The sequence below is a fragment of the Globicephala melas genome, chromosome 3 (assembly GCF_963455315.2).
Source record: "Globicephala melas chromosome 3, mGloMel1.2, whole genome shotgun sequence".
Taxonomy (NCBI): Eukaryota; Metazoa; Chordata; class Mammalia; order Artiodactyla; family Delphinidae; genus Globicephala; species Globicephala melas.
The window spans coordinates 49,696,012-49,716,370 of record NC_083316.1 but is presented as its reverse complement, the minus strand read 5'-3'; the positions used below and the strand labels follow the sequence as shown (position 1 = coordinate 49,716,370).

General features: G+C 35.4%; 1 long non-coding RNA gene across 1 annotated transcript in view; it reads right to left on the bottom strand.

Moving 5' to 3' along the window:
* Positions 1-217: 217 nt before the first annotated feature.
* The window catches only part of LOC132596994 (uncharacterized), an 89,982-nt gene continuing 69,840 nt past the window's right edge, over positions 218-20,359 (bottom strand). The window contains exons 2-4 of the long non-coding RNA XR_009563276.1: positions 9,246-10,140; positions 8,604-8,729; positions 218-315 (exon numbers count right to left, since the gene is read on the bottom strand). This is a non-coding gene — a long non-coding RNA (uncharacterized lncRNA). The remainder of the gene's footprint in view (positions 316-8,603; positions 8,730-9,245; positions 10,141-20,359) is intronic.

Sequence of the window (20,359 nt, the reverse complement as noted above, 5' to 3'; positions counted from 1 at the left end):
CCGTGAGCCATGGCCGCTGAGCCTGCGCGTTCAGAGCCTGTGCTCCGCAACGGGAGAGGCCACAACAGTGAGAGGCCCGCGTACCGCAAAAAAAAAAAACCACAAAAAACCTAGGCTTTATCTTACCTCTGTTTTCTCATCTGCAGCAAATGAGTTAATATACTGCTCAGATTTCAGTCATAGTTGTAGCATACACTTCCATGCTAAGCATGTCCATTATTTTTTCACTTTTTTGCTTTGGGTCTTTCTTGAAGCTGTGGAGGCTACTCAGGCAACTGGCAGGTACAGTCTGGATATTCTGGGAAGTTAACATCCCTGGGGAAACATTCAATGGACTACATGTCAATGGATAAATGTCCCAGCCCCTATCCTTTAGATAGATTGTTCTGGAAGTCATTCTCTGTGCTTCTCAGAGGTCCCTGCAGGATCGACCCTCTACTGCCTAGAGCAGCAAAAATCAGCAACATGGTTAAAAAGTTAAAAAAAATCAGCAACATTACTGTTTTTGGCTTTCTTCCTTCCCTGTCCCACTCTCCTCCATCCTTTCCTCCTGATTCCTAGGATAACTTCTGAGTAAACTATCTGCACCAAAGCCCTTGCCTCAGGTTCTACTTTGGGAGAACTCCAAGGCAAGATATCATCTCTCTAAAATAGTGACAGGAATTTTTAAGATGATCAACTTCTATCATGAACATTCCACCAAATGTTAATATGGCATATGTGGCACTTAATAATTTGGTCGCTTGGCTACCCTTTAATCATTCACAACTCTTCAGCACACACTGTGTCCCATACCAAACAACATACAATTCTAATCAAAGTGCTTTTTTAGCCACATCACTATACCTTTCATATGCTAGTTTTTCCTTCTCCATCAACCTGAGGAAAATAATAGAGAAGTTCATTTACCAGTTTTGACACTTTATCTACCCACCTCAGCAAATCAGTAGTAAATGTAGAGGCCTCTGCAACAGCATGTATCACGTTGCATTGTAATTGTTAATTCATATGCCTAAATTCCTTACTGGAATAGAAGGACAGAAATCTTGTCTTCTAGAGTGGCTTGCACATTGTATGGTACTTGGAAGTTTCTCAAGCATTTTTTCCCATAAATGAGCAAAGCAATTATTAACAAAATAATATTTAAAGCAGAGCAAGATATGATACAGAGATAGTATAAATGAGAAGGCTTTAATGTTACCTGTCTTGCTCTTAATACATGTCGTATCTTATGATAATAATTACTTTTAGCTACTAATTAAGCTTTTTAATAACTAAGTTTTTTACCATAATTAAAGCAAATGTTAACTTTAACTAGTAGAGGAAATGGTTTTATCCTAGAAATTCTCTTTCCTATGTAATCTGATCAGAGTCTCATTTTTCATATAGAGGTTTAAAAGGATAAGGGAAAGAAATTCACCAACACCAACTCCTATTTGTATAGTACTAGCATTGCATTATCTCCTTTGATCTTTACTAACAATTTAGAAAAATCAGATATTACTGTTTCCATTTAAAAGATGAGGAAACTAATACTTTAAAAGTTAAAATGAATCACTCAAAAGCACACAGATGAGAAGTGCGAGGCTAAGATTTAAATCTAGAAATGCTAAACATTAAGTACTTTTCATCTAACTCAAACCTCCTGGCATTGTCATTATCTGAGATAAAATGACAGATGCTATATAGAAATTAAAGCCAATGCATCTTGTTAACATATTGCCAAATACCTAATACAGTATGTTGAGGGGGCATATTCTGGAATGAAAACATTATTGTTAATAAAGATATTATAAAATAAAGGAAAAATCTGGAAAGTACATATCATGAATATGAGTGTTTTTATAAAGTTAAAAGTACTCTTACTGTATGATCCAGAAATTCAACACCTAGGTATTTACCCAAGAAAAATGAAAAGATATGTCCACACAAAACCTGTGAGTGAATATTTAGGACTGCTTTTTTACATAATCACTCAAACTGGAAACAATATGGTATGTCTATTCAATGGAATATCACCCAGCACTAAAAAGTGAATTTACTGTTACATAAAATGACATGGACATATCTTAAAAGCATTATGCTACCTGAAGAAGGTCAGACACACAGTATGATTCCATTTATATGATTGATTGATAGTCTGAGAAAGACACAACTATAGGGACAGACATTAGATCAGTGGTTACCAGGAGATAGTGGTAGGGGAGCAGGTTAGCCCCAAACTTTTGGAAGTGATGGAAATGTTCTATATTCTGAGATAGTGGTTATGTGACTTGATACATTTGTCAAAAATTCATTTAACTGCACACCTAAAGAGTATATTTTACTCTAAATTATACCTGGATAAACCTGAAAATGTCTGAATGGTAAGATACATGGACAACCTTTAATTTGAAAGGAATTTACATCTTCAGTCATATTTTTCATAAGTAATCACAAAATACAATGCAATTATAATCAAGATCCTTTGTAATGTCTCCAGCAATTTCTAACATTTACATGAAAGAGCTAAAGACCAGATTAAGCATGATATTTTGAAGGCGCACAGGTTGGAGTGACTTGCTTTAATCAGATATCGAGACATTATAAAGCTATAGTAATTAAAATGTGTGCTATTGGCTCAGGGAAAGATAGATCAATAGGAAAAAATAGAGCACTGAATAAGAGAATAAAAAGAGAAGGCATTAAAAATCAGAGGGGAAAAGTAGTTACTTCTTAGTAAACAGTGTCAGAGCAATCCATTTCTATTATAAAATTAGATGCCTGTGTCAAACCATGCACAAAATTACTAGGTATATGACAAAGACCTAAACAAGAAAATTTTTTAAAAACTTTAAAACTATAATAAATACTATTATAAAATTTGGGCGGGGAAGGTTTTCCTTGAAAACAAAACAGCTATAGTAAAAAGGACCATAAAAGTACAAGGACCATAAAGTTTGTTTTCCTCAAAAACAAAACTGCTACAGTAAAAAGGACTATAAAGTTAAGAGAAATAAACTGAAAAATACAACCAACATGCACTACAGGCAATCGAAAAAATTCAAATAATCTCTATCAGTCAATAAGAATATGATAATCCCATAGAAAAGGCACAAAGGATATGGGTATGGCTAACTCAAGGAAGAAGACAAAGAAGACAGATACAGACATCATTAGTGGTGGAGAAAAGAAAATGCAAAACAAGATGAGATGTCATTTCAAATCCATTATATTGGAAAAATTATATTAACTCCAAATGATAGGATATGGGAATGAAAATCTCATACACAGCTAGTGGGAGTATAAATTGGGTTTGGAGGGTAATTTGGCAATATCTCAAGTTGAAAATAAGCATATCCTACAGCCCAACAGTTCCATTTCTCAGCATATTCTCACATATTCACGTAAGATATATGCACAGAGACATCCACTAGCATTGTTTGTAATAGGGGAAAATGAAAATAATGCAAATACCTGTCAATAAAGGGATAGATAATTAAATCATAGTACATATATACAATGGACTATGATACAGCACCAAAATAAATAAATTAGCATCACTAGTTCTAAGTGGCTTAATTTACATGGAATAATTAGAAAACAATGCTGAGAGAAACTTTAAACTAAAATAATCCATAATCGTACCAAGAGCCTTAAATATAGATAATTTGATCTTTTCCCAACTTAAGTAGCTTTTCCACTTGTGTTAGTTCCATCCATCTATTCCTCATTGAAGGGTTATGCATTGGTATCTCTGCCCGTTAAAACCTTCCTTAAACATTCTTCAATACTGAGCACAGATTGTATCTTCTATATGAATATTTCCTAATATGTCATTGTTAGAATTTATATTTCTCTCCTCTGGTTACTTGAACCAAATGGAAATATAATGACAAAAAAAAGCCTCAGAAATTGTGGTTTAGTATCCTCATTATATATAATCAGGAAAACCAAATGCATAGAGGTTGACCTAACCAAAAAAACCAAAGACTAACATCCCCATGACAAAGATACCTTTGCTTCTATAGACAGCCACCAAACTCTTAGCCATTGACTATCTACATATGTTCAGCGCATCTGCTCGATAGGCATGATGTAAAAAATTCCCATTCTGGCAGGAGATGATGTTTCAGTCTATTTTTGCAAACTTTAAGCATACGTTGTGATGGGTTAAGTGCAACAAAGATTATAATTAACTTACTTACAGCTGTGCTCAAACTTCAAAATTCATTCCCCAAACTACAAGGAACAGAATCCTATTTACACCAATATGACTTATAGTCATAGTGAGACAATGAAACACACTTTTTAAAAATTGTTTTTAGGTTAAAGCAAATTGAAATTACTGGAACATCATTTTAAGAAGACATGGGTATAAGTATCAATTTTTACTTTTAACCTGGAATCAAAACTCTGCTTTTTTTTTTTTGTTTTCTTTTTCTTGTCATTACACTGATCCAGTTCATTTTAGTTCCTTCTGAGAGGAATATGTGAAAATAAAATTTCTCAGGTGTGGATGAATTAGATTATATTATTAGCCAAATAGTCTGTGCTACTCTCAGGAAGGATCACCAGTAAAAGTGTAAACCCGGTCTTCCTTATATGCAGAAGAGTTAAAATGATCATTTGATGCTTTATTTTTCCATTGTTCATTCTTTTATGTTTTTATTCTAACAAAATCTATGTTATCATGTTACTATAGTCGACATTTATTCCTAATTGTTTTTTATTAGGCCATTGAGTCATGCTGCTTAAGAATTATTCAGTTATGAGAATTAGTACTAGAGTCCAGTTTTTTCCCTGATATTTCAAAAATTTACATTCAATAAGCTATAAAAGTCTGTATACCCTTAAACCTAATAAACGGATTTCTAGGAATTTATCCTGAGAACATGGACACTGATGGGCATATGGAAATGCACACAAACAAAAAAAAAGTGTACATTTATTATAATAGTGGAAACTGTAAATAATGTCCTAAAGAGTAAACTGGTTAAATAAGTGATGATATATCTCAAAGGAAAGGCTCTGTGATGATTAAAATTGTTAAATAAATAGACAATTAACTTTTCAAGAGTGTTCTGTAAAACACTAGTCCCACAAGATGTTCATAGGCATTTTAGATTCTCATCCCAGGGGTTAAATATGTGTGGGAAATGCTCAGAATGCTTTCAGTTGTGAGTAACAATACACCTAATTCCACCTGGCTTAAGTCCTTAAAGGAATGTCTTCATTCATTTAATTAGAAGTCTAAAGAAAGTCTAAATATTCAGCAATATTTCAGCCAAGGCACTAGCTCCATTTTTCTGTGCTTCTGTTAGCCCTGTCTTCCTCCACATGTTGGCTTTATCCTCAAACTGGCTTTCCTCATGGTCACAACTATTGGGGAAATATAATAAGCATTATACCAGAATGTGACATGCACCACAGAGAGTCACTAAGAGATTGCAAAGGCAAACAGAAATCTCACCCTTTTATAGAGCCAAGAAGATACAATCCATTACACATGTTCTCAAGATAAATAACTAGTCAAGTAAGAGAACAGCACAATTTGTCACATATAGCTCATCCTAAATTCACTTGGTAATGGGGGGTGACCATCTGGGTTAGCTAATTGACTTTATTCAAAGGAACAGTAAAATTCTCATATCTTTATGACCAGAGGTAATTTTGCTATTTAGAGTGAGTGTCCCTGCCAAAATTAGGCTCCTACCTTCACACAGAAATTGAGAGATAGCCATCAAAGAGATGGCTCTCAGGTACTTGAAAAAGACATTCTGGGGTCACAAAGCCGGCCTAAGTCTTATTTGGCTTTTAAAAGGATTTACACACCTTCAAACAGGCAGAGAAAGAACTTACAAGTTTCCTAAGGTAAATGCTCCAGGAAAATAAGGAGAAAAGTCACTTGTCTTATTTTCAACAGGAAAATTTAGGCTTCTTATTTTTATTTTGTATTTGTCCTTACACAACAAAGCTGCCAGTCCCAATCTGGGCAATGTGTTTTGTCCTATCTTTCCCCTAAGTATAGAGTAAAAGTCCTTCTCTTTAGTCTGATGGAATAAATCTGGTAAAACAAAATAACAACCGAAAACTATGTACCTGTTATCTTAGGCGTGGTAACTGGTTAACTATCAATCGCTTCAATAAGAACTCTGGGGCTTCCCTGGTGGCACAGTGGTTGAGAATATGCCTGCTAATGCAGGGGACATGGGTTCGAGCCCTGGCCTGGGAGGATCCCACATGCCGTGGAGCAACTAGGCCTGTGAGCCACAACTACTGAGCCTGCGCGTCTGGAGCTTGTGCTCTGCAGCAAGAGAGGCTGCGATAGTGAGAGGCCCGCGCACCGCGATGAAGAGTGGCCCCTGCTTGCCACAACTAGAGAAAGCCCTCGCATAGAAACGAAGACTGAACACAGCAAAAATAAATAAATTAATAAACTCCTACCCCCAACATCTTCTTAAAAAAAAAACAAGAACTCTGACGAGAAACTAGAATTACCTGCCTTTGAGTCCTTCGGAACACACTCTTGGAGGTAGAGTTGAATTAATTCAGCTGGAACCACACATGTGTCAAACAATGAGAAGGAGGAGGAGGAGAGGAGGGAAAAGAGGAGCATCCATTCTGCCAGGAAGTCAGCAGCATAGCTGAAAATAACATTTTCAGATTCTCATCCCCATTTCCTTTCTTTCCCGCCACCTGCCTTCAAGTTAGTGTTATGGGGCTGCACATATATATAGTTCAGTAGTGCTGCTACTGCTTAGTCCTGTTTTGGAACTTCTCTTGGTTTACCTTCAAAGCTGTGGTTCATTATTTTGACATCCTAAGTAAGGGTGAACCTTCTACCAAGTAATGGCCAAAGGTCACTAGCACCAAGACAAGTAAGAAAAGAAATTACATGGAAAAATTCTGCTGGTTTCAGAGGTGGGAGAAAATAATTAAACAGCTAGAAATATTTCCTTGTGTGGTAATATGAACCTCTTCCGAACAATAGCAGCATTGTGCAGTACGTTTTTCTCCAGAGGTGCTGCTTTGAATGGGAATGTACATATTTGAACATAACTAAGTCATAAAAGCTTAATTTTATTTATTTATTATTTATTTATTTTTTGGTACGTGGGCCTCTCACTGTTGTGGCCTCTCCCATTGTGGAGCACAGGCACCGGACCCACAGGCTCAGCAGCCATGGCTCACGGGCCCAGCCGCTCTGCAGCATGTGGGATCTTCCCTGACCGGGGCACGAACCAGTGTCCCCTGCACCAGCAGGTGGACTCTCAACCACTGCGCCACCAGAGAAGCCCCAAAAAGCTTAATTTTAAAAGGTCTCGATTCTTTCCAGTAAAGGAAATCACTACTTTTTGCTATGTTGTTCATTAATATATAAATATCCTCAATTTGAATATTATAAACTAGTGGTCTACCTTGCTAAATAGTCTGACAAACATTCAATCTAATCAATAGCAACCCTTTATAATTTTAAACATCTCTTATTTCCAGGCAGGTTCATTGAGTCATTAAATACCACCTCCTGTGGATATCACAGCTATAAAATGTTAGTTGGCTGGATTGTTGTATTTTACTTCGCTGATGATGATGGCATACGGACATTTTAGTGTGTTCTGGTGCACTAATAATAAAGACTACAAAACTTCATTCATTCAAAACTGCAAAATTATGTTGTAAAAATGGTAGGATTAGAGTGTATCTTGGTTATTTCCTTACATACCTCTAGATAAAAGGTTTGTCGTGGTTAATTGTATGTCAACTTGACTGGCCCACAGGAGCCAGATAGTTCAACATTGTTCCAAGTGTGTATGAGGGTGTTTCTGGGTAAGATTAGCATTTGAATCAGGAGACTGAGTAAGGAAGATTGTCATCCCCAATGGAGGCGGGCCTCATCGAATTTGTTGACGTGAATAGAACATTAAGAAGAAAGTCAGAGAGCTTCCCTAGTGGCGCAGTGGTTGAGAGTCCGCCTGCCGATGCAGGGACATGGGTTCGTGCCCTGGTCTGGCAGGATCCCACATGCCATGGAGCGGCTGGGCCCGTGAGCCATGGACGCTGAGCCTGCGCGTCCGGAGCCTGTGCTCCGCAATGGGAGAGGCCACAACAGTGAGAGGCCGCGTACCGCAAAAAAAAAAAAGAAAAAGAAAAAGTCAGAAAGAGAAAAACAAATACCGTATGCTAACACATATATATGGAATCTAAGGAATAAAAAAAACGTCATGAAGAACCTAGGGGTAAGACGGGAATAAAGACACAGACCTACTAGAGCATGGACTTGAGGATATGGGGAGTGGGAAGGGTAAGCTGGGACAAAGTGAGAGAGTGACATGGACATATATATGCTACCAAACGTAAAATAGATAGCTAGTGGGAAGCAGCCGCATAGCACAGGGAGATCAGCTCGGTGCTTTGTGACCACCTAGAGGTGTGGGCTAGGGAGGGTGGGAGGGAGGGAGACGCAAGAGGGAAGAGATATGGGAACATATGTGTATGTATAACTGATTCACTTTGTTATAAAGCAGAAACTAACACACCATTGTAAAGCAATTATACTCCAATAAAGACGTTAAAAAAAAAAAAAAAGAGTAAGGGAAAAAGAATTAGCTCTCTGCACTTACCTGTCTTTGAGCTGGAACACAGCTCTTCTCTTGCCTTCCGACTGGAAGTTGACCATTGGCTCTCCTGAGTCTTCAGCTTGTCAGCTTCAGATCTTGACATTCTTCCATAATCATATGAGCCAATTCCTTAAAATAAGTAAATAAATTGATAGATATGTAGATCCACCCATTGCATCCTATTGACTCTGTTTCTCTGGAGAACTCTAATACAGGCGGGAATGAGGGAAAAGGAAAAGCATACAATGTAAGAACCATAATATTTTAATGTCATTCCATTATAGCCCACACTTGCTATATACACACACACTCACACACAAATCATCTTTACACCCATTATTTTTATAGATTGCTTAATCATTAGGGTATAACCTTGGAAAAAGTTCTCATAGAACTTCAATTGGAGAATTTTAAATTTGGTCATTTTAACACAGGCACATTTCATCTTTTAGTAGGGGATAAGAGACTTTTACTAAAGCCTTTGGGATGTGGAATACACATGCTGAGCAGAGCTTTTCTTTACTTAAAACTGCGTTCCAACTGATCCCATCAACAATGGGTTTGTGGTTGCTTCTCTCTTCTCCTACCTGTTTCCAAATGATCTTTGCTCTCTAAATAAGCCATCTTCCTGTAACTATTGCTTACCTGTTTGGTAATGGATGTTTTTCTGAGACAGTTCTCTCAGGCCTTCACATTGCTGGGGGTTTCCGTCTTTCTTCTGCCGGGACCTTTCCACTCCCTTTGGCAGCAGAGCACTGCCAAGACTGATGCTAGCAGTGCCTTGAGTGTCAAATTCCCCCTCTTCCCTCCCCTCTCCACAGCCAAAATTGTCTTACTTAAACTCGTACTACTCCTCTCCTCTTTCGTTCAGTTAATATTATAGCACCACTCTACTGGCCAGAGGACATACAACGGTACACAAGAAAAACATCTGACTCCATGAAGCTTACAGTCTAATGGAGGATTCAGATATTAAACAAAGAGACAAATGACCAGATGGCAACTCTTGGTCGAATCAAATCTGTTTTGCTCATCTTTGAATCCTGAGTACCTGGCAGAATGCTGAGTTCAACATTATTTACCAAATAAATTATTTACCAAATAAACATTATTTACCAAATAAAAAGTATTTACTCCTAGAATGAATGTATGAATCTGACTTCTATATGAAAGTTGAAGACCTAATAAGAAAGGAGAGTAACTCCAGATTAGAAGGCCTGGAGAGTGCTAACCAACTGAAAGTGCATCAAACAAAGAGAACATGCATAAATGGCACTACATTTTCAAACTGGGCTAAGCTAATTGAGTAATGAGAGATGCTATAACTGACTTACTGACTTTCAACCAAGTATTTGACCTCTTTGTTCCTGAAATGCCTCAATATATAATATGAATGATACTATCTCATTTACATATTTTCTAATATCAAAAGTCTATATAACTTTCACCCTGAATTTGATTCAAACTACAATAAAATAATTGTGCAATTTGAAACCATGACCATGTGGGATGTATTATAGTAGACGAACCAGGAAGGAAACTGCAAGAGAAGGAAAAGAAGAAATCACTATAAATCACAGAACGATGAACTTTGTAGGACAATTTTTTTTCCCTTTTAGTTGTGAAGAAGTAAACAGCCTTAAGCCTGTTGTTTTATTATAAATTATACAAGCTAATTCAATGATAACTGCACAGTCCTGAGTTCTCTACAGGAATTAGAGCTGTATGAAGTAAATTATTAAAACAGTGCATAGCTAGGAAGAGTTAGTGTCCGAGCTATGTTGTTGCTGCTGCTTTTTTTTAATAGGAGGGGAATAAATAAAAATTTAAAGATAAATAACTTTTGAGTTCTTATTTGGACAAAAATTTCTCAACAAACAATCCAGCTTTTCTATAGCCTAATTACTGTTTCTTCTTTTGAAATGATCAGCCTCTCCTACTTTATCTTCATTTCCGTAAATAACTAGGTATTATGGCCATGATTCAAACCCATAACTCCAGCAGGGAAAGCAATTATGGCAGAAGCAATGAACACCAATAGGGAATACAAACCTGTAATAAACCATATTTAGGTCTGAAGATCATCTGGGTTTTGCATAATTTAGGTTAGAAAAATATTTAACTGACAGTTAAGATTCAACTAGGAAAATTCTCAGGACTATCTTTACACCTAAAGTGTGATAAAGCAGATCCACTGGCGTGCAATCTCACCATGATGTATATCAGAATTAGAAAAAGGGGGTGCAAATGATGACAAACACTTGGAGGCTGGAATGTTCGGTCCTTGAAAAGTAGTGCAAAACTGTGAGAATAAAGTGTTATCTAACTTAAGGAGCAAGTTATAAGCAAAGAAGTCTTGTGTTGAGATCATTCTTAATTTCTTCAATCAAGTACCTCAGATGGAATCCAAAGTCTTAAAGTCCATGTCATAGCAAGCGATTTCCAAGCAGAGTTCTTATTGTAAAGGAAAATAGTTGATCCATATCATTTAAGTTTAATACTGATTTGTCTCTACCAAGTGCTTCTCCTGAAGCCCAGTTTCCTGCACCTTTAAGCAAATTTTCACATGGTCCTTATAAATGAAACAAACAAGAAAGAGTTTACAGAAATCGCAGCCAACTTGAAATTAAGCTTACATTTGCCCTGTTTTAAAAGCCTTTTTAACGTAGGGTGGAAAACTTCCCTTTCTACAAACGTTCTGACACACAGAAAGAAAAAAATTAATCAAATGTTATATGCAAGCCAAAGGAAACTTAATTTAACATTTTTTAAAAGAAAAGGTGGTTGTTTTTTCCATGTTTTAAATTAAGAATGTGGAAAAAATATTTACCTAGTAGAGACTGGAAATGCATGCTTTAGCATATGTTTATAAATATCATAAGGTAAAGGAGATAGAAGAAAGGAAAGCAGGGAAAGATAAAAATTTAGGAAACCCTGAATTACATTTTTTAATATAAGTTAAGTGTCCACAAATGCTATAGGGGCCTTCAAGTTCCACGGAATTTAGAATGTCTATTATCATTGCCTTCTGAGGCTCTTATTAGCTCTCCAGGAGTTAGAAATCTTCCCTTTGCCTGAGGAAAAGCTTCTATTCTCATTTTCAGGCTGCAGAGATATTTTCAAAATAAAGCCTTATTTTTTCCTTGATCTCCTGAGTGTTTATACATGACTTAGGAATTCTTGAAATATGATTTCTCATCTTGGAAAAGCTGATAAATTTGCCCATCATTTCTAGAAAAGTCGCTTTAACTTTGAAAACTTCCCAGATGAGCTTATGTCAGTTTCTTACATGTTCAGGGCTGTTTATTTCTGTTGTCAGACAAATCTCTAAATCCTTCTGGAGATTAAGTTTCCCACTTAGAAAATCACTCAATTGACTTGGGTCATCTCCAGAATCCAACCTAGCTTTAATATTCAATCACTCTATCTCTAAATTTGCATTCAGAATCAGTATTTATTTAATGATTCCAAGCATCACTCCCACACACTTTAAAAATCAAACAAACAAAATCTCTTTTTGGTTAGATCAGTCATAGTAGGAATAACCCATATTTTCTTTTCTGAAGTGAAAACCTTTCAGACAAAAAATGTGAAATGTGTTGACTTTCTTTGCTACTCCAGTTTGAATGAAGAAATTGCTTCAGAGGTCTCTTGGAAGGAAAACGGTTTGGGTACTATAGTTACCTACTTCAGAGTCTCCACTTTCCTTCCCTGATTCATCTCCACCTCTGACTAATTTAGGGGACTCTAACTGGACCATCACTGAACTTCAAGTCTCTTCATTAATTAAAAAACAATATTTTCTTATTATTCTTCTAAGATTTAACAAAATGAGTAGGACCCAATCATCGCCCTCAATTAGTTTAAAATTTAGAATTAGGAGTTTGTAAACAACTGCCTATAATACAAAGCAGTCACGATGGAATAAGAAAAAAAAACTGTTACAGGAACATAGAGAAATGATGATTTATTACATCTCAGATGTATTAAAGAAGACTTCAAAAAGGAGGCGTTATTTTAGTTGTACTTTGAAGGAAGAGTTAACTTTCAATCCATGTATTAATTGAGCCTTTCAGGAGAGGGATGAGGAGGCATGCTCCCCTCTCCCCTTCCAACCAAAGTGTGCTCTTGTCTCTGAGGTACCACCTGTAGATGACCAAGAGCAGGTTGATTCATTCATTCAAGCAATAGCTATATTTGCCCTTTGAGCACCTAATGCATGCCCACCCAGCACTGGGCTAGGTACTGAGAAATACAGCAGTTATGAGGACAGGGAGGATGCATTGATAAAATGATGCTTTAAAGGTCTCCATCAGCTCTAAGATACTATGAAGAACTAAGGTTCAAATTTCCATTTCTTGCTTTTTTCTTTTCTTTAGAATTTACAAATTTATTTTAAAATATATTGAAAACAGTAGTAGTGAGCCTCATTTGAATAATAAAATAATTTAGTTTTCTGGAATTAAAAAACAAAAAAAAGTCAAAGATTTTATTTTCAGGTAATTAATAGTCAGGTGTAATTTCCCTGAATAGCTGAGGAATCTGTAGCAAAAAGCAGACTTGGTCCTCAAGCATTTCATTCTCTTTTGTTTGTATTATACTATGGGGTGGAAAATTTTGAGAATCAGTGAACTAAATAAAGTACTCCAACTGACCATCTATTTCCTCCACATACCCCTTAAGCTATTTTTTAAACTCCCAATCAAGTGTGTAAAAGTTATTGTTTGTTATAGATTAGTACATTTTGGTGAAATGGAGCTAGCAATGTGTTGTTATATTAGAAAGAATGAACAAGAGAAAAGGAGAAGAATAAGAGGACCCCCAAATTATTGACGATCAGAGCTAGAAATGACCTCTGAAACAGAACAATTGGTCCACTTATGAAATGGGTAGTAATGTCTTTGAAGTGCCCCCTAATATGTAGAAAAATGTGTGGTTCATATATGACCTCTTATCCTGTGTACATGATACATGTCACTAACTGAACATGATGCTTTTCCTAGCTGAGCCTAGACGCACCAGCATATTCATTATCACAAAGTCAGTGCCATGAAACTATTCTCAATCAGAATTAGTGAACAAATTAAAAACTATTTGGGATCCATGACATTGTCCAAATATGTCATTTTACAGATATGGAAACTGAGGATGAAAAAGTGTTCCTGAGGTGTCCATTTATCTAATTACTGTCAAGGCATGAATAATAGTTTTTTTTTCTGTCTTTTCTTCAAGAAATCATTCATTTATTCAATATGTATTGAAGACTTGATATCTGCCAGGCTAGGCACTAAATATTGGGTTATATATATGAAAAAAACATTATTAAAAACTTCAATGGGTTTTTAAAAAATACATCAATGCGATACCTACAAGCTTTTCTGACTGAGCAATGGAAATATTTAAACATAAAATAAAGTTATGAATTTAGACATCTCTAGTTAGCTTTGTAAAAAGCACATATCTTAATTTTTCTGTAAGTGCTATAAAGTAAACATTAATGGGTGTTTAATGAATGCTTATTTTTGCTAGCATGCTAGGTTTAAGTAGGTCAAATTTAGATAACACTGAAACTTTTTTTTTTTTTTTTGCCATGCCACACAGCATGTGGGATACTAGTTCCTCAACTAGGGATCAAACCCAGGCCCCCTGCATTGGAAGCACAGAGTCTTAACCACTGGACCACAGGGAAGTCCCAAACACTGTCCTATTTTACATTGTATTATTACACATATTCAAAGTACATTGAGCATCCTAAAACATTACAGTGCTCTGAACACTCCTGCTGAAGTTATGAAAGAATTAAAAATAAACTGAGAATCAAAAGAACAAAGTTCTAATATAATTTCTGTCACTAATTACCTATGTGCCTTGGTCATAAAATTTGATTTTTCTGAAGCCTCAAAAGTCTTAGTAAAATGAAAGAAGTGGAAAAAATATTAAAGACTATTTTTGTTTTTAACAACAATTTAAAGCAAAGCATCAATATTTTAGATTTTTTGTTTCACAGTTGTTCTTATCTTTTTCTTCTATAGATTGCTTATATCTACCCTTTTGTGTTTGAACTAGCTCATTTACAAACAAAGCAAACTCAGCAAACAAAAAAGCAAAGTCTGAATGTATAACATTTGAATAACCCAAATTAACTTCTACAATTGAAAAACAAAATTATTGAAGTTAGAATCTCAGTAGCTAGATCAAACACTAGCTTAGGCACAGCTGTAGGAAATTAAAAATAAGAATATAGACCTGAATAAAATGTACAGAATGAAACACAGAGAGAAATAAACATACAATTGAAACACTTTAGTTTAAATTAATTCATGGACATTTTCCACAATTGTCTGTATTAGAATACTAGTGTTTTATTATTACTTTAACTGTCACAAGTTATTTTATCATTGATATAAAATAATTTACTTGTCTGATTGTCTATTTGTATGCACTTAAGTTGTTTCAGTTATTTTTGCTCATGGTATTCTGGCATTCAATACTGTGAAACAAATAGCTAACAACAGTCTGATTTGTTTTTTCAATGTAAAATATACTTATTCTCTCTATATTCTCGTATTTTTTGTTCTTTACTTTTTAATCTCATCTAACTCCTCTTCTTTTTTTTCCTCATAAGTCATGGGTCATTTTGATATTCAAATTCAGGTCTTTTTCCATTTCAGAAAGTTTTATTAGAATTATAGGAATAGTATTATCATATTGGAATTCTCATTCTGTTCACTTCTAGGATATCAGTTATTGTTATTTTTTATTTCCCATATTCAGTCTTCCATATATCTTGTTCTCTGATACTTTTCACTATATTCTAGATGCATCTCAAGATCATCCATGACAATATAGATATAATTTTCTGCAAAATTAATACTGTTTTTCTTTTCACTCACTATAAAACAGTTTTTAATTTTTCTAGGACATTCTCTTCAATTTTTCAGTTCCACTCTGCATTGAATATACAACCAATTAAACTTATACATAGGTATATTGCACTGTTAGTTTTTACAAATACCAAGTTGATTAGAATTTTTGTTTGTTTTCTTTAATTTAATAAATAATGGCCATAATTTAATCAGCATTTTAGTTTGTATGTAGGGAGTACAATAATACTTATCTATGGGATTCACATGCATACTGATTTTGACTACTCCATTCAAAATCAATTTGTCAACATCCATTTATGATAAAAATTCTCAACAAAGTGGGTATAGAGGGAACATATCTTAACATAGTAAAGGCCGTTTATGACAAACCTATAGCCAACATCATACTCAATGGTGAAAAACTGAAAGCATTTCCTCTAAGATCAGGAATAAGACAAGGATACCTATTCTCACTCCTTTTATTCAACATAGTATTGGAATCTCCTGGACCCTGACTCTGCCCACCAGTGAGCCAGCAGTAGCCCCAAGGACTCCCAGGGTTCCACAGCCAGCTGCCTTGTGACTTGGCCTCTCCTACAAGCAGCCAGCAGCCTCCACAAAAGAAGGGCTTAGCAACCAACCAGACTGGGGGCTGCCACACCTGTCAGCCTGCCACAACAGAAGGATCAACAGCCCACAGAGGGGGCACCCCTGGAGCATATAGCTCAGGCAACCAGAGGAGAGTGCACTTCTAGGATTCATAGGGTATCTCCTACAAAAGGCCACTTCTTCAAGGCTGGGAAACATAACCAATCTACCAGATACATCAAAATAAAATCAGCAAGTTAGGCAAAATGAGATGACAGAGGAATATGTTCCAAATGAGGGAACAAGATAAAGCCCCAAAAGAGAACTAAATGAAGTGGAGACAGGCAATCTACCAGAGAAAGAGTTCAGGGTAATAATCTTAAAGATGACCAAAATAATCAGGAGAAGAATGAATGAACAGAGTAGAAGATAGAAGTTAGAATTTTTTAAACAAAGAGAAAATACAAACAACAAGCAAACACAAATAAAGAATATAATAACTGAAATGAAATATACACTAGAAGAACACAACATTATAAAAAAAACTATACCCCAATTAAAAAAATACACTAGGGGGAATCAACATAGACTATATGATATGGAGGAATGAATCAGCAAGCTGGAAGACAGAGTAGTCAAAATCACTGATGCTGAACATAAAAAAGAATAAAAAGGAATAAGGACAGTTTAAGAAATCTGCAGGACATCATGCATACTAACGTTCATATTATAGGTGTCCCAGAAGAAGAAGAGAGAGAGAAAGGGGCAGAGAACATACTTGAAGACATGATAGCTGAAAACTTTCCTAACCTGGGAAAGGAAAAGACATCAAAGTCCAGGACCACGTAGAGTCCCAAACAGGATCAACCCAAAGAGGACCATGCAAAGACACATTATCTTTAATTGTTTCCATTTTAATTACAAAGAGAGGATATTAAAAGCAACAAAGGAAAAGCAACAAGTTACATACAAGAGAACTCCCATAAAGCTATCAGCTTTTTAGCAGAAACTCTGCAGGCCAGAAGACTATGGCATGATATATTTGAAGTGATGAAAGGGAAAAACCTACAACAAAGTACACTTTACCAGGCAAGGCTATCATTCAGATTTGATGGAAAAATCAAAAGTTTTACAGGCAGGCAAAAATGAAAAATGTTCAGCACCACCAAAACAGCTTTACAAGAAATTTTAAATGGACTTCTCTAAGTGAAGAAAGAAAGGCAACAGCTGGAAATGAAAATTAAGAAAGGAAAAAAGCTCATCAGTAAAGGCAAACATATACTAACAGTCTTATATCAACATGTACACAAAGCTGGTAGGAAGGTTAAAAGACAAAAGTAGTAAAATGATCTAAATCCACAATAAGCAGTTAAGGAATACAGAAAAACAAATAGATGAAAATTTGATATGAAAAACAGTAATTATGAAAGGAGGGGAGTAAAAATGCTTAGCTGTTAAAATGCATTTGAAATTAAGAAATCAGCAGCTTAAAATAACCACATATATAGAGAGACTGCTATATATAAACCTCATGGTAACCACAAATAAAAAATCTAAAATAGACACACACACACACAAAGGAATTCAAACATAACACTAAAGATAGTCAACAAATTACAGAGGAAGAGAACCAAAGAAGAAGAAAGGAAAAAAAAAAAAAAAACCTACAAAAACAAACCAAAAGCAATTAAAGTGGCAATAAGCACATGCATATGAATAATTACTATAAATGGAAATGGATTAACTGCTCCAGTCAAAAGACATAGTGCAGCCGAATGGATACAAAAACAAGACCTGTATATATGCTGCCTACAAGACAGTCATTTCATATCTAAGGATACACACAGACTGAAAGTGAAGGGATGGAAAAAGGTATTCTATGAGAATAGAAATCAGAAGAAAGCCAGAGTAGCAATACTTTTATCAGACAAAATAGATTTTAAAACAAAAACTGTTACCAGAGACAAAGAAGGATATTATATAATAATCAAGATATCAATCCAAGACTATATAAAAATGTAAATGTATATGTACCCAAAATAGGACCACCTAAATACAGAAAACAAATATTAATAGACATAAAGGGAGAAATAGAAAGTAACACAATTGTAGTAGAGGAGTTTAACTTGTCAAAGTACAGATCATCCAGACAAATTTATAAGGAAACACTGGCCTTAAATGACATATTAGACCAAACGCACTTGATATAAAGAGAGCATTCCAACCAAAAGCAGTAGAACACACATTCTTTTCAAGTGCACATGAAATATTCTCCAGGACAGATCACATGCTAGACCACAAAGCAAGCCTCAGTAAGTTTAAGGAAATTGAAAGCATATCAAATATCTTTCGTTACCACAATGCCATGAGACTAGAAATCAACTACAAGAAAAATAACTGCAAAACCACAAACATGTGGAGACTAAACAATATGCTATTAAACAACCAATGGATCACTGAAGAAATCAAAGAAGAAATTAAAAAGTACCTGGAGACAAATGAAAACAAAAAACAATGATCCAAAATCTATGGGCACAACAAAAGCTGTTCCAAGAAGCAAGTTTAAAGTGATTGAACTTACTTTACAAAACAAGAAAAATCTCAAACAACCTAACCTTACACCTAAAGGAACAAGGAATTACAAAAAGAATGGACAAAACCCAAAGTTAGTAGAAGGAAAGAAATAATAAAGATCAGGGCAGAAATAAATGAAGTAGAAATTAAAAAGAAAAAATTAGAAATGATCAATGAAATTTAGAACTGGTTCTTTAAAAAGATAAACAAAATTGATAAATTTTAACCAGATTCATCAAGAAAAAAAAGAGAGGGGGCCCCAAATCAGTAAAATCAGAAATGAAGAAGTTTCAACTGACACCACATAAATACAAAAAAATCATAAGAGACTATAGGCCAATAAAATGGACAACCTAGAAAAAATGGACAAATTCCTAAAAATGTACAATCTCCCATGACTGCGCCAAAAAGAAATAAAAACTACCAATAATAAAAAATATCAATTACCAGTAATGAAATTGAATCAGTAATCTAAAAACTCCCAACAAACAAAATTCCAGGACCAGATGGCTTCAGAGGTGAATTCTACCAAATTTTTAGAAAAGAGTTAACACCCAGCCTTCTCAACAATTCAAAAAATTTCAGAGGAGAGAATGCTTCCCAACTCATTCTATGAGGCCAGCATCACCTTGACAGCAAAACGAGATGAAGATATCACAAAAAAAGAAAATTATAGGCCAATACCACTGATGAACATAGGTTCAAAAATCCTCAGCAAAATATTAGCAAACTGAATCCAGCAATACATTAAAATGATCATACACCATGATCAAATGAGATTTATCCTAGGGATGCAAGGATGGTTCAATATCTGCAAATCAATCATTGTGATAAACCACTTTAACAAATTAAAGAATAAAAACCACATGATCAGGGCTTCCCTGGTGGCGCAGTGGTTGAGAGTCCGCCTACTGATGCAGGGGACACGGGTTCATGCCCCAGTCCAGGAAGATCCCACATGCCATGGAGCGAGTAGGCCCGTGAGCCATGGCCACTGAGCCTGCGCGTCCAGAGCCTGTGCTCCACAACGGGAGAGGCCACAACAGTGAGAGGCCCGTGTACCTCAAAAAAAAACCCAAAAAACAAAAAAAAACCACATGATCATCTAATAAATACAAAATAACTTCTGAAAAAATTCAATATCCATTTATGATTTAAAAAAAACTCTCCAGAAAGTGGGCATAGAGGAAATATACTTCAACATAATAAAGGCCATATAGATTAAGCCTACAGCTAACATCATAATCAATTGTGAAAAACTGAGAGCATTTCCACTAAAATCAGGAACAAGACAAGTATGCCTACTCTCACCCCTTTTATTCAACATGGTATCGGAAGACCTAGCCAGTGTAATCACACAAGAAAAAGAAATAACAGGAATCCAAATTGGAAAGGAAGAAGTAAAACTGTCACTGTTTCCAAATGACATGACACCATACATAGAAAATCCTAAGGATGCCAACAAAAAACTGCTAGAGCTCATCCGTGAATTTGGCAAAGTTATAGGATACAAAATTAATATACAGAAATCTGTTGCATTTCTAGACACTAACAACAAACTATCAGGAAGAGAAATTAAGGAAACAATCCCATTTAAAATCATGTCAAAAAGAACAAAACACTTAGGAATAAATCTACCTAAGGAGGTAAAAGACCTGAACTTGGAAAATTATAACACACTGGTGATAGAAATTGAAGATGACACAAACAGATGTTAAGTTATACTGTGTT